We start from the raw sequence: 18929 nt of genomic DNA, 5'->3' as shown, positions 1-18929 counted from the left end.
GACAACCTCCATATTCTGCTGAGTGCGGACTGCTCTCTGAGGTTCTGGCGCAGTATCACCTGACCCCTGCTGTACCTCCTGCCTAGTTAGTATTAGACCTGACATCAAGGCCTCCTCCTCTAAGGCGTCTGCCTCCTGTACTATCTTGTCATCAGAGAAATCCCTGGCGATGTTATGCCAGGCCTCCGGGCAATCCTTGTGTGGGTGGCCCATCTCACCGCACAGATTACACTTGACTGTCTCGCAGTTGGCGCTGAGATGGCCGACCTCCCCACACAGGTTGCACTTTACTACTGTGCATACTTTGGCCACATGACCGATTTTACCGCATCTAAAACACTTTCTCGGCTGCCCGGGATAGAAGCAGACGCCTTTCTCTCTGCCTATGAAGAAGCTGTTGGGGAGGTGCAGGGTGATGTTATTATACTGGCGTAACTTCACCAGAACCTTCCACCGTCCAGTCCAGATACCGTCGGCGTCTCTATTCTTGGTGAGGTCAGACACCAGATCACAATGACGCCTGAGCCACACCAGAATATCCTGAGGGGGAACAGACTCATTCCAGAAGATGACATTAACCACCACAGTACCTGGCCTGGATATGGGGACAAACGTGAACTTACACCAGCCATCGGTGTCCCCGAACCGGGGGAGTTTATCCCAGAACCTGTCCAGACTAGACATGAGCTTAAAGCTGACATCATAGCCCTGTCTGTCTGGAAGGTTGATGACCGCCAGAATATCATCAGGCGTGAATCCCATCTGGCGGCACAGGAGATCCCGCACCACAAACCTCCTATCTGGGAGATCTTCCTTTGCGCCTCTGTTCTTAAAGCGCACCACGTTCCTCCTCTTAAACGCCTGCCCGGAGTATTGTGCACTGGAGGTAAAGGAGGGAGCGCCGCGGCTCCAGGCATTTCTGGGAGGTTCATGACGGGGTTCACTCTGGGTATTGGGGGGAGGGTCTGATCTAGGGGGATCTGACTTATTTGGGGGGCTTGATGTTAGAGGGGGGAAATCACATACATCATCCTGTACAACCCCCTGCGCCCCATCCACCTCTATGCTATTATTAGATGGTTGCATATCCCAGACAGACTGAGGGTCCCCTCCATCCCCCAACCCCTCAGGTTCATCAGAATGTCCCCCACTGTCCCCAGTCTCGGTCACAGCAGCACAGTTCTCCTGGGACAATGCATCAGTCTGACACACAGAGGAAAATGCTTTGTCTTGCTGCTGCGCAGTCACTGCTGGGACTTGTTGTACCACATCCTCGTACTCCTTCTCAGTGACTGCTGCAGAGGTCTGCGGCTGATCCTGCGACTGTCCCTTTTGGAAGGAGAAACTAGCAGGTTTCAGTACAGGTGTTGTAACACGGGGCGCATCTGGGATCTTGGGTCTGGGGTCACAGCTCTGCCTCTGCTGTGAGAAGCGCTCTCTATTCTGATATGTCTCAGCCAGGGGTCCCATCTTCTCCAGAACACAGTCCATGTCCCTCACCACCTGTGCCAGCTCTATGCTCAGTGAGTGCAGCTTGGTATCATACAGTCTCTTACTCTCTGGATGTGCAGTTTTCAGGTTATACATACAGTCTATCTGCATCTGCAGCATTTCCTTATGGTGGCTAAGCTCCCCCATCCTCCTTACCAGTCCTGGGATCTCCTCTGCTAGCCTCAGCTCAGGCGCTCGCACGGTCTCCTTCACCTGCTTTGCTGGTCGGGGTGCTGCTCCAGGTGGTCTAGAAGCACCCGTCTCCTTTGCAGCTCCAGTCTTTCTGTCTGCAGTGGCAGGGCTTGAGGCCTGTTCACACTGTGCAGGGACACTCAGCGGCTTAGCTGTAGATCTGGTGCGGCCTGTGCAGGCCATGCTGGACACCACATCCCTCTGCAGTAAGTTCTCTTGCAGGGTTTGTCTCTCCAGGGATGTTCTTCTCTGTCTGGGTGCAGGAGTGGGGGGCTGTGCACCTGCTGCTCGTCCTGCACTCACCACCTGTGCTGCTCCATGCTGGCCAGGCCTGGGACTCACTTCCTTCATTGCTTCACTCACTTTGTTTTCTTGTATCTTCTTTACAACATCCATATTCTGTTGACTTTCTTCGTTACAAACGACTCTGGGATTTCCATCCCTTGTAGAAATTGTATGGGAGTTTTCTCCCGGTGTAGGCCTGGAAGCCTGGGCCTTACTTGGGGAATCTCCCCACCCAGGGTGGCCCCGCCCTGGGCTCGCTCCAGACATCAGGAGACTCAGGAGCTCACACTGCACACAACCTCTCAGCAAGGGGGCAGTATTATAGTAATTATATTCTTGTACATAGGGGGCATTATTATAGTAGTTATATTCTTGTACATAGGAGGTAGTATTATAGTAGTTATATTCTTGTACATAGGGGGCAGTATTATAGTAGTTATATTCCTGTACATAGGGGGGCAGTATTATAGTAGTTATATTCCTGTACATAGGGGGCAGTATTATAGTAGTTATATTCTTGTACATAGGGGCAGTATTATAGTAGTTATATTCTTGTACATAGGGGGCAGTATTATAGTAGTTATATTCTTGTACATAGGGGCAGTATTATAGTAGATATATTCCTGTACATAGGGGCAGTATTATAGTAGTTATATCCCTGTACATAGGGGGCAGTATTATAGTAGATATATTCCTGTACATAGGGGGCAGTATTATAGTAGTTATATTCCTGTACATAGGGGGCAGTATTATAGTAGTTATATTCTTGTACATAGGGGGCAGTATTATAGTAGTTATATTCTTGTACATAGGGGGCAGTATTATAGTAGTTATATTCCTGTACATAGAGGGCAGTATTATAGTAGTTATATTCTTGTACATAGGGGGCAGTATTATAGTAGTTATATTCTTGTACATAGGAGGCAGTATTATAGTAGTTATATTCTTGTACATAGGGGCAGTATTATAGTAGTTATATTCCTGTACATAGGGGGCAGTATTATAGTAGTTATATTCTTGTACATAGGGGCAGTATTATAGTAGTTATATTCCTGTACATAGAGGGCAGTATTATAGTAGTTATATTCTTGTACATAGGGGGCAGTATTATAGTAGTTATATTCCTGTACATAGGGGGCAGTATTATAGTAGTTATATTCCTGTACATAGGGGGCAGTATTATAGTAGTTATATTCCTGTACATAGGGGCAGTATTATAGTAGTTATATTCCTGTACATAGGGGCAGTATTATAGTAGTTATATTCTTGTACATAGGGGGCAGTATTATAGTAGTTATATTCTTGTACATAGGAGGCAGTATTATAGTAGGTATATTCTTGTACATAGGGGCAGTATTATAGTAGTTATATTCTTGTACATAGGGGGCAGTATTATAGTAGGTATATTCTTGTACATAGGGGGCACTATTATAGTAGTTATATTCTTGTACATAGGGGGCAGTATTATAGTAGTTATATCCCTGTACATAGGGGGCATTATTATAGTAGTTATATTCTTGTACATAGGGGGCAGTATTATAGTAGTTATATTCTTGTACATAGGGGGCAGTATTATAGTAGTTATATTCCTGTACAGAGGGGGCAGTATTATAGTAGTTATATTCCTGTACATAGGGGGCAGTATTATAGTAGTTATATTCCTGTACATAGGGGGCAGTATTATAGTAGTTATATTCTTGTACATAGGGGGCATTATTATAGTAGTTATATTCTTGTACATAGGGGGCAGTATTATAGTAGTTATATTCCTGTACATAGGGGGCAGTATTATAGTAGTTATATTCTTGTACATAGGGGCAGTATTATAGTAGTTATATTCTTGTACATAGGGGGCAGTATTATAGTAGTTATATTCTTGTACATAGGGGCAGTATTATAGTAGTTATATTCTTGTACATAGGGGCAGTATTATAGTAGTTATATTCTTGTACATAGGGGGCAGTATTATAGTAGTTATATTCTTGTACATAGGGGGCAGTATTATAGTAGTTATATTCCTGTACATAGAGGGCAGTATTATAGTAGTTATATTCTTGTACATAGGGGGCAGTATTATAGTAGTTATATTCTTGTACATAGGAGGCAGTATTATAGTAGTTATATTCTTGTATGTACATAGGGGCAGTATTATAGTAGTTATATTCCTGTACATAGGGGGCAGTATTATAGTAGTTATATTCTTGTACATAGGGGCAGTATTATAGTAGTTATATTCCTGTACATAGAGGGCAGTATTATAGTAGTTATATTCTTGTACATAGGGGGCAGTATTATAGTAGTTATATTCCTGTACATAGGGGGCAGTATTATAGTAGTTATATTCTTGTACATAGAGGGCAGTATTATAGTAGTTATATTCCTGTACATAGGGGGCAGTATTATAGTAGTTATATTCCTGTACATAGGGGGAAGTATTATAGTAGTTATATTCTTTTACATAGGGGTTAGTATTATAGTAGTTACATTTTTCTAATTGAATAAAAAACAACTATCAGTCAGGCTACAAACACACTAACATGGTCGTTACTAATCATAGACAGCGTGCTTGGGAATCCGAGCATCAAAGTCATTAATGATACAAGGAGTCCCTTCTTGCCTGCAGGACTGCAGCACTGAAGTGTTACCCTTGAATATCTCTATGATGCTTGGAGTCCCCTGAACAGCTCATGGTCTTTAACTGATGAAACAATAAATGAGAGGAAACTATTTGGACGAATGATACAATGTGATGGTCGTGCGGTGATTGAGCTGATTAATGGGGGGAGGGGATGTGATTCTTATGTGAAATCCGGGTGAGAACATTGCGGGTCGCTTCTTGCTGTCGGTCGTTCCTTGTCTTCTTACTTCATGTCTCACCTCACGTCTTTGTGTCCTTGGGGGGGAATCCGTCTAATTCTCTGATGATTTAAGTATTAAACAATCGCCATAATGACATTTATATCGCAGATAATGAGGCCCCTGGACGTGTCCACAGCCTCAGGGCTCGTCATTTATCCACTTAGTGTCGGTGCATTGTGTATACTGCAGCACATACATAGCTACAGTCATGTGTCTATCCAGAAGACCCCCTCCATGAGAAGCCCACCTCTATGAGAAGCCCCTCTCTATGAGAAGACCCCCTCTAGGAGAAGCCCACCTCTAGGAGAAGACCCCCTCTATGAGAAGACCCCCTCTATGAGAAGCCCACCTCTATGAGAAGAACCCCTCTATGAGAAGCCCACCTCTATGAGAAGAACCCCTCTATGAGAAGCCCACCTGTATGAGAAGACCCCCTCTATGAGAAGACCCCCTCTATGAGAAGAACCCCTCTATGAGAAGGCCCCCTGTATGAGAAGACCCCCTGTATGAGAAGACCCCCTCTATGAGGAGACCACCTCTATGAGAAGCCCCCCTCTATGAGAAGAAACTCTCTATGAGAAGACCCTCTCTATGAGAAGCCCACCTCTATGAGTAGACCCCCTCTATGAGAAGCCCACCTCTATGAGAAGACCCCCTCTATGAGAAGACCCCCTCTATGAGAAGCCTGCCTCTATGAGAAGCCTGCCTCTATGAGAAGCACACCACTATGAGAAGACCCTCTCTATGAGAAGACCCCCTCTATGAGAAGACCTCCTCTATGAGAAGCCCACCTCTATGAGAAGCCCACCTCTATGAGAAGACCTCCTCTATGAGAAGCCCACCTCTATGAGAAGACCTCCTCTATGAGAAGACCCCCTCTATGAGAAGACCCCCCTCTATGAGAAGACCCCCTCTATGAGAAGCCCACCTCTATGAGAAGACCCTCTCTATGAGAAGCCCACCTCTATGAGAAGACCCTCTCTATGAGAAGCCCACCTCTATGAGGAGACCCTCTCTAAGAGAAGACCTCCTCTATGAGAAGCCCACCTCTATGAGAAGACCCCCTCTATGAGAAGACCCCCTCTATGAGAAGACCCCTCAATGAGAAGCCCACCTCTATGAGAAGACCCCCTCTATGAGAAGACCCCCTCTATGAGAAGCCCACCTCTATGAGAAGACCCCCTCTATGAGAAGACCCCTCAATGAGAAGCCCACCTCTAGGAGAAGACCCCCTCTATGAGAAGACCCCCTCTATGAGAAGCCCACCTCTATGAGAAGAACCCCTCTATGAGAAGCCCACCTCTATGAGAAGAACCCCTCTATGAGAAGCCCACCTGTATGAGAAGACCCCCTCTATGAGAAGACCCCCTCTATGAGAAGAACCCCTCTATGAGAAGACCCTCTCTATGAGAAGACCCTCTCTATGAGAAGCCCACCTCTATGAGAAGACCCTCTCTATGAGAAGCCCACCTCTATGAGTAGACCCCCTCTATGAGAAGCCCACCTCTATGAGAAGACCCCCTCTATGAGAAGACCCCCTCTATGAGAAGCCTGCCTCTATGAGAAGCACACCACTATGAGAAGACCCTCTCTATGAGAAGACCCCCTCTATGAGAAGACCCCCTCTATGAGAAGACCTCCTCTATGAGAAGCCCACCTCTATGAGAAGCCCACCTCTATGAGAAGCCCACCTCTATGAGAAGACCTCCTCTATGAGAAGACCCCCTCTATGAGAAGCCCACCTCTATGAGAAGACCTCCTCTATGAGAAGACCCCCTCTATGAGAAGACCCCCCTCTATGAGAAGACCCCCCTCTATGAGAAGCCCACCTCTATGAGAAGCCCACCACTATGAGAAGACCCCCCTCTATGAGAAGACCCCCTCTATGAGAAGCCCACCTCTATGAGAAGACCCTCTCTATGAGAAGCCCACCTCTATGAGAAGACCCTCTCTATGAGAAGCCCACCTCTATGAGGAGACCCTCTCTATGAGAAGACCTCCTCTATGAGAAGCCCACCTCTATGAGAAGACCCCCTCTATGAGAAGACCCCCTCTATGAGAAGACCCCTCAATGAGAAGCCCACCTCTATGAGAAGACCCCCTCTATGAGAAGACCCCCCTCTATGAGAAGACCCCCTCTATGAGAAGCCCACCTCTATGAGAAGCCCACCACTATGAGAAGACCCCCTCTATGAGAAGCCCACCTCTATGAGAAGACCCCCTCTATGAGAAGACCCCCTCTATGAGATGACCCCTCTATGAGAATACCCTCTCTATGAGAAGACCCCCTCTATGAGAAGCCCACCTCTATGAGAAGCCCACCTCTATGAGAAGAGCCTCTCTATGAGAAGACCCCCTCTATGAGAAGCCCACCTCTATGAGAAGCCCACCTCTATGAGAAGACCCTCTCTTTGAGAAGACCCCCTCTATGAGAAGCCCGCCTCTATGAGAAGCCTGCCTCTATGAGAAGCCCACCTCTATGAGAAGCCCACCACTTTGAGAAGACCCCCTCTATCAGAAGCCCACCTCTATGAGAAGACCCCCTCTATGAGAAGACCCCCTCTATGAGAAGACCCCCTCTATGAGAAGCCCACCTCTATGAGAAGACCCCCTCTATGAGAAGACCCCCTCTATGAGATGACCCCTCTATGAGAATACCCTCTCTATGAGAAGCCCACCACTATGAGAAGCCCACCACTATGAGAAGACCCCCTCTATGAGAAGCCCACCTCTATGAGAAGACCCCCTCTATGAGAAGACCCCCTCTATGAGATGACCCCTCTATGAGAATACCCTCTCTATGAGAAGCCCACCTCTATGAGAAGCCCACCTCTATGAGAAGACCCTCTCTATGAGAAGACCCCCTCTATGAGAAGCCCGCCTCTATGAGAAGCCCACCACTATGAGAAGACCCTCTCTATGAGAAGACCCCCTCTATGAGAAGCCCACCTCTATGAGAAGCCCACCACTATGAGAAGACCCACTCTATGAGGAGACCCCCTCTATGAGGAGACCCCCTCTATGAGAAGCCCACCTCTATGAGAAGAGCCTCTCTATGAGAAGACCCCCTCTATGAGAAGACCCCCTCTATGAGAAGCCCACCTCTATGAGAAGACCACCTCTATGAGAAGACCCCCTCTATGAGGAGACCACCCTAGAGAACCAGTTGTTCCTCTTGCTCCCATTAGCAGTAGTATTGTGCCTAATCTGTAGAGTTGATGTCCTGGTGGGGCGGTGGCAGTCACACAGGTTGGGGACGGATTAGATTGGGGGAGCGAGTGCTGACATGTGTGTCCTGTATATGGAGAGTTTATGTATAATGAGTCCTGACCCGGACAGCGCGTCTTATCGCTCCTGCGGATCTGTCTGATGTCATAGAAGGAACATCTGGTCCGATGGATCCTACAGAAAAGATCTCCACAGACACCGCGGCCCCGGGACTATGGAGATCTAATCTGTCCCATCACTAGGACACGAGATGCTCAGCACAGAGGACACCAGCCCTGGCAGCTGGTGGCCAGGGCTAGCGCTCTACAAGCCCAGGGGTCTTCACATGACTCAGCAGCTTCTTCCTCTCCCCAGAATATTCTGTATTATACTATTCGAAAAACTAAGTTTTACCCACATTTCCTAGCACTAGACCACCAGGGATGTCATAATTGAAACCAATTTAGTACACTACACCAACAGGGATGTTATCATCTACTATAATACTGCCCCCTATGTACAAGAATATAACTACTATAATACTGCCCCCTATGTACAAGAATATAACTACTATAATACTGCCCCCTATGTACAAGAATATAACTACTATAATACTGCCCCCTATGTACAGGAATATAACTACTATAATACTGCCCCTATGTACAAGAATATAACTACTATAATACTGCCCCCTATGTACAGGAATATAACTACTATAATACTGCCCCCTATGTACAAGAATATAACTACTATAATACTGCCCCCTATGTACAAGAATATAACTACTATAATACTGCCCCCTATGTACAGGAATATAACTACTATAATACTGCCCCTATGTACAAGAATATAACTACTATAATACTGCCCCCTATGTACAGGAATATAACTACTATAATACTGCCCCCTATGTACAAGAATATAACTACTATAATACTGCCCCCTATGTACAAGAATATAACTACTATAATACTGCCCCCTGTGTACAAGAATATAAATACTATGATACTGCCCCCTATGTACAAGAATATAACTACTATAATACTGCCCCATATGTACAAGAATATAACTACTATAATACTAACCCCTATGTACAAGAATATAACTACTATAATACTGCCCCTATGTACAAGAATATAACTACTATAATACTGCCTCCTATGTACAGGAATATAACTACTATAATACTGCCCCCTATGTACAAGACTATAACTACTATAATACTGCCCCCTACGACAAGAATATAACTACTATAATACTGCCCCCTATGTACAAGTATATAACTAATATAATACTGCCCCATATGTACAAGAATATAACTACTATAATACTGCCCCTATGTATAAGAATATAACTACTATAATACTGCCTCCTATGTACAAGAATATAACTACTATAATACTGCCTCCTATGTACAGGAATATAACTACTATAATACTGCCCCCTATGTACAAGAATATAACTACTATAATACTGCCCCCTAGGTACAAGAATATAACTACTATAATACTGCCTCCTATGTACAGGAATATAACTACTATAATACTGCCCCCTATGTACAAGAATATAACTACTATAATACTGCCTCTATGTACAAGAATATAACTACTATAATACTGCCTCCTATGTACAGGAATATAACTACTATAATACTGCCCCCTATGTACAGGAATATAACTACTATAATACTGCCCCCTATGTACAGGAATATAACTACTATAATACTGCCCCCTATGTACAGGAATATAACTACTATAATACTGCCCCCTATGTACAGGAATATAACTACTATAATACTGCCCCCTATGTACAGGAATATAACTACTATAATACTGCCCCCTATGTACAAGAATATAACTACTACAATACTGTCCCCTATGTACAGGAATATAACTTCTATAATACTGCCCCCTATGTACAAGAATATAACTACTATAATACTGTCCCCTATGTACAGGAATATAACCACTATAATACTGCCCCCTATGTACAGGAATATAACTACTATAATACTGCCCCATATGTACAGGAATATAACTACTATAATACCGCCCCCTATGTACAGGAATATAACTACTATAATACTGCCTCCTATGTACATGAATATAACTACTATAATACTGCCCCCTATGTACAAGAATATAACTACTATAATACTGCCCCTATGTACAAGAATATAACTACTATAATACTGCCCCCTATGTACAGGAATATAACTACTATAATACTGCCCCCTATGTACAAGAATATAACTGCTATAATACTGCCCCCTATGTACAAGAATATAACTACTATAATACTGCCCCCTATGTACAAGAATATAACTACTATAATACTGCCCCCTATGTACAAGAATATAACTACTATAATACTGCCCCCTATGTACAAGAATATAACTGCTATAATACTGCTCCCTATGTACAAGAATATAACTACTATAATACTGCTCCTAATACAAGAATATAACTACTATAATACTGCCCCCTTGCTGGGAGGTTGTGTTAGAGCTGAGCTCCTGAGTCTCTGCATGTCTGGAGCTAGCCCAGGGCGGGGCCACCCTGGGTGGGGAGATTCCCCAAGCGAGGCCCAGGCTTCCAGGCCTACACCGGGAGTGAACTCCCAGATAACTCTAAAGATGGATGCAAATCCAAAAGTTCTCAGTAAGCAAGAGAATCAACTGAATTGCAGTTATGTTGAGAAGAAAGTTGATGTGAAGAAAGTGAGTGCAGCAAGCAGAGAAGAAAGTTCCTCACCAGCCCAGCGTGGAGGAGCACAGGTGAAGCAGCAGATTATCAGACCAGCAGCAGGTGCACAGCCCCCCACTCCTGCACCCAGGCAGAGGAGAACATCAATAGAGAAACAAACCCTGCAAGAAAACCTGCAGCAGAGGGATGTGGTGACCAGCATGGCCGCTCCAGGCCGCACCAGATCTGCTGTGAAGCCACAAAGTGTCCCTGCAAAGGCCGGTGCAAGCAGCAAGCCTGGAGATGTGACACACAAGGAGACAGGTGGATGCACACAGCCTGGAGCACTACAGAGACCAGCACGGCAGGTGAAGGAGACCACCCGAGCGCCTGAGCTGCAGTTGGCGGAGGAGATCCCGGCACTGGTAAGGAGGATGGGGGAGCTTAGTCACCACAAACAGATGCTGCAAATGCAAATAGACTGCATGTACTCACTAAAAACTGCGCACCCTGAGAGTAGTGCCCTGTATGACTCCAAGCTGCACTCACTGAGTAAAGAGCTGGCAGTGGTGGTGGGAGAGATGGACTGTGTCCTGGAGAAGATGGGGCCGCTGTCTGAGTCCTATAGGAACAAGGAACGCTTTGCCAGACAGAACATTGCATCCATGTCCAGACCCTCTGATGCTGCGTCAGTGTCCAGCATGTCTCCTGATGAGAGAGGAACACGTCCCATACTGCAGGCACCAAGCTTTGTGTTTCATGAGGGCGAGAAGGGAAAACAGCAGCTGCAAAGGTCTGCAGCCGTCCATCAGCAGGAGCATGCACAGGCACCACAAGTCCCAGGAGGCACTACACCGCAGCAGGCACAGGCACCACAAGTCCCAGGAGGCACTACACCGCAGCAGGACAGTGGACATACACCTATGTGTCAGGGTGATGTGGTGATCCAGGACTGTTCTACTGCTGGAGCAGACACTGGGGACACTAGCGGACATCATGATGTTCCTGAGGGGTCGGGGGATGGAGGGGACCCTCAATCTGTATGGGATGTGCAGTCACCTGAGGATAACATAGAGGTGGATGGGGGAAAGGGGGTACAGGATAATGTAAGTGACTTCCCGCCTATAACATCGAGCCCCCCAGTTGAGTCAGGTCGCTCTAGCCCAGACCCTCCCCCCAATACCCGGAGTGAGCCCCATCAGGAACCCCCCAGAAACGCCTGGAGCCGCGGCGCTCCCTCCTTCACCTCTAGCGCACGCTACACAGGGCAGGCGTTTAAGAGGAGGAACGTGGTGCGCTTTAAAAACAGGGGCACCAAGGAAGATCTCCCAGATAGGGGGTTTGTGGTCCGGGATCTCCTGTGCAGCCAGATGGGGTTCTCCCCAGATGATATCCTGGCGGTCATAAACCTACCAGACAGACAGGGCTACGATGTCAGCTTTAAGCTCATGTCCAGTCTGGATAGGTTCTGGGATAAACTCCCTCGGTTCAGGGATAAGGATGGCTGGTGTAAATTCACGTTTGTCCCCATATCCAGGCCAGGTACCGTAGTGGTCAATGTGATATTCTGGAACGAGTCAGTTCCCCCTCAGGACATTATAGTGTGGCTCAGGCGCCATTGTGACCTAGTGTCTGACCTCACTAAGAACAGAGATGCCGACGGCATCTGGACTGGTGGGTGGAAGGTTCTGGTAAAACTGAGGCAGTACAATAATATCACCCTGCACCTCCCCAACAGCTTCTTCATAGGGAGAGAGAAAGGTGTCTGCTTTTATCCCGGGCAACCAAGAAAGTGCTTCAAGTGCGGTAAGATCGGGCACGTGGCCAATATATGTACAGTGGTGAAGTGTAACCTGTGCGGGGAGGTCGGTCATCTCAATGCCACCTGTGAGAGGGTGAAATGTAACCTCTGTGGAGAGATGGGCCACCCGCACAAGGACTGCCCGGAAGCATGGCATAACATCGCCAGGGACTTCTCTGATGATGAGATGGTGCAGGAGGCAGACGCCTTAGAGGAGGAGGCCTTGGTGTCAGGGCAAATTTTGACCAGGCGGGAGGTACAGGAGTCAGGTGATGCTGTACCAGCACCTCAGATGTCGGATGGTGCTCAGGGGAGTTTGGGGGTGGTAATTCAGAAGCAGCCTCAGGCAGCCACCTCTGTAGCTCCAGGTGAATATGAGGAGGTAAAAAAAAATAAAAGAAAGAAAAAAGATAAGTCCTCCCGTAAACCAGAGGAAGAAAGCAACTTAGGTCCAAAAACCAGGAAAAAGTCCAGTGGTGATACCGGGGTCATGGTCCTATCTAACAGATATGATGTTCTGTCTGAGTCAGAAGGTGATTATGAGCGCGAGTTACAGCGCATTGATAATGAGTGTGAGGTGGACACAGGAGACCCCCCAACTAAGAAGAAGCCCCCTCCTGTAGAGGCTGCTGAGGAGTCGGACATGGAGACTGGTGGTGTACAGGGAGACTCTGACTCTGACATATGATGATGGGGATCACTGCTCTGCTCTTTATCATTGTAATGGCTGGATTCTCTCTAAAAGTTGCTTCTAGCAATGTCAACAGCATTAAAGTAAGAAGGACCAGACACGCTGTATATGACCACCTAAGATATCTGGACGCTGATGTCATCTTCCTGCAGGAGACCCGTCTGACCACCTTGGGGCATCTCCGTGAGGCTGAGCGTGAGTGGCGGTCTGGTCCTTCTTACTGGTCACTGGCTGTGGAGCCGTACGCCGGGGTCGCCATACTGTTTAACACCACAGACGTGACGGTGCACAGGCTGACGGAGGTTGCTATGGGGAGGTGCCTGGTGCTGGAGGTGACCATCCATGGTAGGCGGCTCCGGCTGATTAACATCTATGGCCCACAGACAGTGACAGAGAGAATCCAGCTGTTCAACGAGGTAAAACAATATCTTTTTACCTCGATCCCTTTAGTATTGGCGGGCGACTTTAATGTTACCATGACATCGGGTGACAGGTCCTCGGGCAGAGCAGTGGTCAGAGACTCAAAAGTACTACAGAACATCGTATCACAGGCCCATCTATGTGATGTATTCACCCTGGACGGGAGGAAACCTAAATATACCTACACATGTGCTGACAGGAACAGTAGAATTGACATGGCGTTTGTAAGTCCTTCAGAGACTGTTAGTGGGATGATTGAGAGGGTCGTCCCATATTCTGACCATCTTGTCTTATTGTTTCACCTAGGCGCCACTAACCGTTCTGATATTGGACGGGGGTTATGGAGGCTTAATTCCAGCATCCTGGATGATGTATATGTCCAGAACTGTGTCCACTCCCTTTTTCAGGACCAGCTCCAGAGACAGGACTTCTATGACAACATATCTGACTGGTGGGAGAACGTCAAGGAGGAGATCAGGTCCCTCTTAAGGAGACTGTCAGTGAAAAAGGGTAAGAGTAAGTACAGCCAGTATCTGAAGCTGCGGAAAGAATTGGAGTCACTGTATTCGGCGGGTGGGGATGACAAACAAAATATTGACCGACTGAAATCTGAAATAAAGCAGTATCAGTACAGCCGCTACACGTCCCTGGTAATAGAAAGAGATTACGGGACTCTAGGCGTCCCTGATCTGTATGAAAATTGCCGGGAACGTGTGGCCAAGAAATCGATCACAGGTCTCACTGACTCCCAGGGAGTTTTACAGGAATCTCGGGAGGGTATCCTGGGGGTGGTGAGATCCTACTATGCTGAGTTATTTCAGAAAAAGGTTTTGGATAAAGAGAAAATGGCTCAATTCTTGGAGGCAACTCCAGGCCCTGACACTAGAGATTTGGACTTTTCTCCTTTGACAGCAGGAATAACAGAGAAGGAGGTTAAAGAGGCCATTGATAAGTTACATCTGAAGAAGGCACCAGGACCAGATGGGATAACAGCTGAATTCTATAAAACGTTTAAAGACCTCTTAGCCCCGATCCTTGTGGATGTATTTACAAATTGTCTAGAGAATCACCTGATGCCTCCATCCATGAGAGTGTCCTCCCTTATTCTGCTGTCCAAAGGTAAGGAGCCTAGTGACATCAAGAACTGGAGGCCGATCGCCCTCTTGAATGTCGACAGGAAAATTCTGGCAAAAATTCTGTTTTCTAGGTTAGTCTGTTTGTCCCCGGCACTGTTGGCAGGCTCTCAGTACGGCACAGTAAGAGGGCGGAACATCTCTGGAGCAGTCCTCTCCATAAGGGAGATGTTTGAGAGATGTAAAGCTCTGAGGTGTGGGAGATATGTTGTAGGTCTGGACCAGGCTAAAGCCTTTGACAGGGTTGATCACGATTATCTATGGGCCACTTTGTCAAAGTACGGTATTCCGGGACAATTTATAGATTGGCTAAGAACTTTGTATAGAGAGGCGAAGAGCTTTCCTCTGATCAATGGTTGGCAGGGGGACACTTTTGAAGTAGAGGCAGGGGTGCGACAAGGTTGTCCCCTGAGTCCACTGCTGTATGTGTTTGCCATAGACTTGTTTCTGCGATCACTGCAGCGGTGTGATTTTCAGGGGGTGCCGGTCCCCCATTGCTTGCCTTTGAAGGTAGTCGCCTACGCGGATGATGTGACTGTGGTGATATCTGAGCCTCGTGAGGTGGAGATGTTGTCTGCAGCTATCAGAAGTTACTCAGAGGCCTCCGGGTCTCTGGTCAACCTTGAGAAGAGTCAAGCTTTCTGGACATTGGATACTGCTCCTGGCTTTGATCTGCCACAGTTCGCCAAGGCCTCCACCCATATTAAGATCCTTGGGGTTAAATTTGGGAGGGAAGATAATGCCAAGCTAAATTGGGAAGAGAAGTTGGAAACCGGAAATGCAAAGGTTCAGCGATGGAAGAACTGGAGGCTGACCTATAGAGAAAGGGTTACTCTGATGAAGACTTACCTGGTCCCTGTCTTCCTCTACGTCTCTGTCGTCTTTCCTTTGCCAGAATCTTTCTCCGCTAGGCTCTTTAGCCTGTTCTTCCAGCTTTTATGGGGAAACAGGTTGAACCCAGTAAAAAGAGGGATCACCTACCTGCAGAGGAGAGAGGGTGGGCTGGATATGTTAAATCCAAGGGTTTTCTTTGACTCCATGTTTCTGAAAGTCAATTTTGGTTGCCTGGACTCAAACAATGGTCTCCTGTGGGTAAGTAGTGTCAGGGACTGGATATTGCCTTTTGCAGAGTCTTGGGTGCGAGGCGGCAGTCTCAAGAGGGGCCGATGGACTCCTGGCTTCCTCCCCCAGTATCTGGAGTATGGTCTTAGGTGTTTGAAAAAGTGGAGAATAGATAAGACATATCTGGAGAGTAGGACCAGGAAGGAGCTGTACACTAATATCTGTAAGACCTACTATACAGTACAGCCAGCTCTGAGGGACTGCACGACGACCGCCCTGCAGGAGAGTCTGAAATTTCTGAATAGTCCTAGGCTTCCTGCAAAGTTATTTGACATCGCCTGGTTGTCTTTGCATGGGAGGCTCTTTGTTAGGGGCAATTTAAAATTCCTGAGCGTCTCTGACCGTTTGTGCCCCCTAGGATGTCAGCAGGAGGAGACCATGGAGCACTTTACCACCGAGTGCCAGGGAGGGAGGCGGATATGGCAGGAGGTTTCCCGCAGGCTGAAAATACCACGTCTACTGTCTCTCAGATACCCAGATATCATCTATGGGGTAACATCACATGTAGATGGCATCAACAGGGAGACCATGTACCTCATTATCACCACCATAAAGTATTATCACTGGCATAACAGGACCCGAGTCTCCATCCACAGCGAGACCTTCCATCACATGACCGCAGTCACACTTATAATGTCTGAGCTCAGATGGATCAGATACATAGAGATAGGAAAAAGAGATGGAAATAGGAAGTTATGGAGGAATATATGTTTGGACTAATGGATCATGTAATTATGTTTAATCCTTTTACCTTTAACCAATGATGGACATTTAAGTTACTTATTATACATTTATTTATTAATTTCAATGTATGATTTCTGTTAAATTCTGATTGGAATGTACCATGTATTTTGTATGTTTCTACTAATAAAAATTGCCCCCTATGTACAGGAATATAACTACTATAATACTGCCCCCTATGTACAAGAATATAACTGCTATAATACTGCTCCCTATGTACAAGTATATAACTGCTATAATACTGCCCCCTATGTAGAGGAATATAACTACTATAATACTGCCCCCTATGTACAGGAATATAACTACTATAATACTGTCCCCTATGTACAGGAATATAACTACTATAATACTGCCCCCTATGTACAAGAATATAACTACTATAATACTGTCCCCTATGTACAGGAATATAACCACTATAATACTGCCCCCTATGTACAAGAATATAACTACTATAATACTGCCCCATATGTACAGGAATATAACTACTATAATACCGCCCCCTATGTACAGGAATATAACTACTATAATACTGCCCCCTATGTACATGAATATAACTACTATAATACTGCCCCCTATGTACAAGAATATAACTACTATAATACTGCCCCTATGTACAAGAATATAACTACTATAATACTGCCCCCTATGTAAAGGAATATAACTACTATAATACTGCCCCCTATGTACAAGAATATAACTGCTATAATACTGCCCCCTATGTACAAGAATATATCTACTATAATACTGCCCCTATGTACAGGAATATAACTACTATAATACTGCCCCTATGTATAGGAATATAACTACTATAATACTGCCCCCTATGTACAATTATATAACTACTATAATACTGCCCCCTATGTACAAGAATATAACTACTATAATACTGCCCCCTATGTACAGGAATATAACTACTATAATACTGCCTCCTATGTACAAGAATATAACTACTATAATACTGCCTCCTATGTACAGGAATATAACTACTATAATACTGCCCCCTATGTACAGGAATATAACTACTATAATACTGCCTCCAATGTACAAGAATATAACTACTATAATACTGCCTCCTATGTACAGGAATATAACTACTATAATACTGCCCCCTATGTACAGGAATATAACTACTATAATACTGCCCCCTATGTACAGGAATATAACTACTATAATACTGCCCCCTATGTACAGGAATATAACTACTATAATACTGCCCCCTATGTACAGGAATATAACTACTATAATACTGCCCCCTATGTACAGGAATATAACTACTATAATACTGCCCCCTATGTACAGGAATATAACTACTATAATACTGCCCCCTATGTACAGGAATATAACTACTATAATACTGTCCCCTATGTACAGAAATATAACTACTATAATACTGCCCCCTATGTACAAGAATATAACTACTATAATACCGCCCCCTATGTACAGGAATATAACTACTATAGTACTGCCCCCTATGTACATGAATATAACTACTATAATACTGCCCCCTATGTACAGGAATATAACTACTATAATACTGCCCCCTATGTACAAGAATATAACTGCTATAATACTGCCCCCTATGTACAAGAATATAACTACTATAATACTGTCCCCTATGTACAAGAATATAACTGCTATAATACTGCCCCCTATGTACAAGAATATAACTACTATAATACTGCCCCCTATGTACAAGAATATAACTGCTATAATACTGCTCCCTATGTACAAGAATATAACTACTATAATACTGCTCCTAATACAAGAATATAACTACTATAATACTGCCCCCTATGTACAGGAATATAACTACTATAATACTGCCCCCTATGTACAAGAATATAACTGCTATAATACTGCCCCCTATGTACAAGTATATAACTGCTATAATACTGCCCCCTATGTAGAGGAATATAACTACTATAATACTGCCCCCTATGTACAGGAATATAACTACTATAATACTGTCCCCTATGTGCAGGAATATAACTACTATAATACTGCCCCCTATGTACAGGAATATAACTACTATAATACTGCCCCCTATGTACAGGAATATAACTACTATAATACTGTCCCCTATGTACAGGAATATAACTACTATAATACTGCCCCCTATGTACAAGAATATAACTACTATAATACCGCCCCCTATGTACAGGAATATAACTACTATAATACTGCCCCCTATGTACATGAATATAACTACTATAATACTGCCCCCTATATACAGGAATATAACTACTATAATACTGCCCCCTATGTACAAGAATATAACTGCTATAATACTGCCCCCTATGTAC

At 45.2% G+C, this 18929-nt stretch overlaps 1 long non-coding RNA gene across 1 annotated transcript in view; it reads left to right on the top strand.

Moving 5' to 3' along the window:
* LOC140104590 (uncharacterized) overlaps positions 1–18929 on the top strand; it is a 42458-nt gene that overhangs the window by 9549 nt on the left and 13980 nt on the right. The gene's annotated exons all lie outside the window — the stretch shown is intronic.

The sequence above is a fragment of the Engystomops pustulosus genome, chromosome 10 (assembly GCF_040894005.1).
Source record: "Engystomops pustulosus chromosome 10, aEngPut4.maternal, whole genome shotgun sequence".
NCBI lineage: Eukaryota > Metazoa > Chordata > Amphibia > Anura > Leptodactylidae > Engystomops > Engystomops pustulosus.
Note: the sequence above shows the minus strand (reverse complement) of the source record. Positions and strands in the feature narration are given on the sequence as shown.